The sequence below is a fragment of the Chrysochloris asiatica genome, unplaced genomic scaffold, assembly GCF_000296735.1.
Source record: "Chrysochloris asiatica unplaced genomic scaffold, ChrAsi1.0 scaffold00401, whole genome shotgun sequence".
NCBI lineage: Eukaryota > Metazoa > Chordata > Mammalia > Afrosoricida > Chrysochloridae > Chrysochloris > Chrysochloris asiatica.
In genome coordinates this window covers 999338-1004067 of record NW_006408919.1, presented here as the reverse complement: position 1 = coordinate 1004067, position 4730 = coordinate 999338, and positions in this window count along the sequence as shown.

Genomic DNA, 4730 nt, shown 5'->3' with positions numbered 1-4730 from the left:
GACTGTTCCCTCCTGACAATATGTCCAAAGTATGAGAGATGAAGCTTAGCCATCTTGGCCTCCAAGGAGCACTCTGGCTGCACTTCCTCCAAAACAGATCTATTGGTTCTTTTGGCAGTCCATGGCACTTGCAGTGGATGTCAAAAGAGACTCTGAAATTTGTTCTCCAGTGTAAAGATGCTAAAGCAAATGGAAGAAATGAGGAGGTATAAGAGCCAAACAGAGACTTTCAAAGAGCAGCTTGAGGAGACAAAGTCAAATACTAGAATGAAATGTGCAAAGACCTGGATTTAGAAAACGAAAATGGAAGAACACTCTCAGCATTCCTTAATCTGAAAGAATTGAAGAAACAATCCAGTCCTTGACTTGAAATATTGAAAGAGTCTATGGTCAAAAGATGGAAACAGAACAAGGGAACACCAAATGGTTTAAAATTAAGAAAGGTATGTGCCAGGGGTGTATTATTTCACCATACTTATTCAACCTGTATGCTGAGCAAATAATCTGATAAACTGGATTATATTAAGAAAAACATGGCATTAGGATTAGAGGAAGACTCATTAACAACCTGTGATATGCAGATGATAAAACAGACTAGTGGATACTGAATGCTTAAAAATCAGAAAGTGTACACAACAAGGTTGTATCCTATCTCCATAATTATAGGAGTTGTGTTGGTTTGTATCATATCTCCATAATTATTCAATCTGTATAGTGTTGATTTGCATACTGTGGTGGCTTTGGTGTTGCTGTGATTCTGGAAGCTCTGCCACAGATATTTTAAATACCAGCAGGGTCACCCATGGTGGAGAGGTTTCAGATGAAATTACAGACTGAGACACACCAGGAAGAATGAACTATTATTGAATATTTAGTCATGAAAACCCTATGAACACCAGTGGAATATTGTCAGAGAGCACCACAATATTGAATATTGAAATATGATGAAGAGCACCAGAATATTTTCAGATATAGTGCCAAAAGATGAACTCTTCAGGTTGGAAGGCACTCAATACAAATAGGAAGAGCTTTCTGAGAAGAGAGTAAAGCTATTGGCACCTTCATTTTCTGATGGAGCACATATCAAAATGAGGAGAAACCGCTTTAAACATACATTAGTAATTGTAACCTGGAATGAAGTATGAAACTACAAAAATTTCAAGTTGTCAAAAATGAAATGGAAAGCATAAACATCAATATCCTAGGCATTAGTGAGCTGAAATGGACGGTTTTTGTCATTTTGTATCTGAAAACCACATAGTTTACCATGCAGGGAATGCCAAATTGAAGAGAAATGGAGTCACATTCATCATCAAAAACATTTCAAGATCTAGCTTGAAGTATAATGTTGACTGTGATAGGATAATATCCATATGCCTAAAAGGAAAGCCAGTTAATACAACCACTATTCAAATATGCACACCAACCAATAAAGTCATTGTTGATGAAATTGAAGTATTCTACCAAATTCTTCTGTCTAAAATCGACCAAATATGTAATCAAGATGTATTGTTAATTATTGGTGATTGTAAGGCAAAGGTTAGAAATGAAGAGGAAGGATCAGTCATTGAAAAATATGGCCTTGGTGACAGAAAGGATGATGGAGTACACATGATAGAAATTTGCAAGACAACCGAATTCTTCGTTGTAAATAGTTTTTTTTGAAACAACATAAAAGACGCCTATACACATGGACTTCACCAAATGGAATATACACAAATCAAATTGACTACACTGGTGGAAAGAGACAATGGAAAAATTCCATACCATCAGTCAAAACAAGGCCAGGGGCAGATGGTGAAACAGGCCATCAACTGTTCATATATACATTCAGACTGAAGTTGAAGAAATTAAAACTAGTCCATGAGAGCGAAAATTTGACCTTGAACATATCTTACCTGAATTTGAAGATCACCTCAAGAACAAATTTGATGTATTAAACACTAATGACCAAAGACCAGAAGAATTGTGGGATGTCACCAACAACACCGTACAGGAAGAAATAAAAAAGTCATTACTATGACATAAAAGAATAAAAACAAAACAAAATAGATGTCAGAAAAGACTCTGAAACTTGTCAAGTTGCTAAAGCAAATAGAAGAAATGAAGAGATAAAAGAGCTGACTAGAGAAATTCAAAGGACAATTCCAGAAGACAAAGTCAAATATTGTAATGAAATGTGCAAAGAGCTGGAGTTAGAAAACCCAAAGGGAAGAACACACTCAGCATTTCTCAAGTGGAGGGAATTGGAAAAAAAAAAAAAATCAAGTCTTGATTAACGCACGGTATTGAATGATTCTATGGGCAAATTATTGAATGATACAGAAAGCAACAAAAGAAGATGGAAGAAATACACAGAGTCGTGCCGAAAATAAATAGTCGATGTTCTATCATTTCAAGAAGTAGCATATGATCAAAAGCCAATGGCACTGAAGGAAGAAGTTCAAGGTACATTGAAGGTGTTGACAAAGTATAAGGCTATTGGTACAGATTAAATGCCAATTGATTTGACACTGGAGACACTCACTCATCTATGCCTAGAAATTTGGAAGCCAGTTTCATGGCCAAATCTCTTTGAAGAGTTTCATATTTGTGCCCATTCCAAGAGAGGGGACCCAATGGAATGTAGAAATCATTGGGCAATGTCATTAATATTGCACACAAGTTAAATTTTGCTGAAGGTAATCCCAATACAGCTGCAACAGTACATTGACAGGGAACTGCCAGAGGTTCAAGAAGGATTCAGATGAGGATGTAGGCCAAGGGATATCATTGCTAACACCAGATGGATCTTGACTCAAAGCAGAGATACCAAAAAGATTTATTGACTATTGCTTTATTGACTATGTAAGGCTTCCGATTGTGTGGATCATATCAAACTATGGACAACATTGTATTCTGGAACTTTATTGTGTTTATGAGGAACTTGTGCTTAGACCAAGAGGCAATTGTTCAAACAGAACAATGGAATACTGATTGGTTTAAAATTAGGAAAGCTGTGTACCAGGGGTATATGCTTTCACTATACTATTCAATCTATATGCTGAGCAAATAATTCAAGAAGCTGGATTACATTAGGAAAAATGTGTCAGCAGGCTTCCAGAAAGACTCATTAATAATCTGTGATATGCAAATGATACAACCTTGCTTGCTGAAAGCAAAGAGAACTTAAAATACTTACTGATGAAGATCAAAGCAGAGCCTTCAGTATGGTTTGCACTTCAATGTAAAGAAAGCAAAAATCCTCCCATTAAAACAATAAATAACAGCATGATAAATGGAGAAAAGATTGAAGTTGTCAATGACTTCATTTTGCTTGGATCAATCATCAACACTCATGGAAGCAATAATTAAGAAATCAAACAATGTATTGTGTTGGGCAAATCTGCTTCACAAATCCTCTTTAAAGTATTTAGGAGCAAAGATTTCAGTCTGAAAACTAAAGTGTGTCTTATACAAGCCATGATATTTTCAATAATCTCATATGCATGTAAATGTTTGACAGTAAATAAAAATGATCATAGAAGAATTGATACTTCTGAGTTATAATGTTGGTGGAGAACATTAAAAGTACCATGTACCATCAAAACATCAAACAACTGTGTGTTGGAAGAAGTACAGTCAGAGTGTTCTTTAGAAGCCAGAATGGCCAGACTTCATCTCTCATACTTTGGACATATTTTCAGGTGCAACCAGTCCCTGGAAAAGGATAGCATACTTGGTAAAGTGGAGGGTCAACGAAAAAGAAGAAGACCTCCAATGAGATGGATTTGTGCAGTGGCAACTGCAATGGGCTTAATTTAAGCATAACAAGGATTTTGAGGTGAGCTCAGGACTAGGCAGTGTTTCGTTCTTTTGTGTGTACAATTGCTATGAGTCAGTATTGACTTGATGGCACCTAATAACAGAAGTGCTGAACAAATAATCTGAGAGGCAGGATTACATGAAAAAAGAGTATGGCATCAAGATTGGAGGAAGACACTCATGACACTCATTAACAACCTGCAATATGCAGATGATACAACCTGGGTTATTGGAAGCCAAGCACTTGAAATACAGCTGAAGATCAAAGATTACAACTTTCAGTATGGATTCCTCCTTAATTTAAATAAAAGAAAGATTGTCACAGTTGGCTCAATAACTAACATCAGGTTTAAAGGAGAAAAGAGAGATGTTTTCTAAGACTTTATTTTGCTTGGATACACAATGAACCTTCTTAAGAGAAGCAGTCAAGAGATCCAATGATGTACGTCACAAGAGTTCTTTAAAGTTTTCAAGATCAAACAAAGCACATGATCATATTTTAAATCACTGCATATATATGTGAAATTGTACAGTGAATAAGGAAGACTGTAGATAATTGAAGTATTTGAATTTTGGAGAAGAAAATTAAAAGTACCATGGACTGCCAGAAGAACAAACAAATCTGTGTTGGGAAAAACACAGCTAGAATGCTCCTTAGATGTTAGCATGAGAAGCTGTCACTAAGAGGAATTAGTCCCTGGGGAAGGACAGCATGGTTGGTAAAGTGGAGTGTCAGCAAAAAAGAGAAAGATCCCCAAAGTGATGGATTGGTATAGTGACAGCAGCAATGGGCCTAAATAAAGCAATAATTGTGAGGATAGTGCAGAATTGGACAGTATTGTGTTCCATTATTCATAGAGTTTCTTTGAGTTGGAACTAACTCAGCAGCATTTAACAACAACAGCAACAAACTGCCAGATGAATGA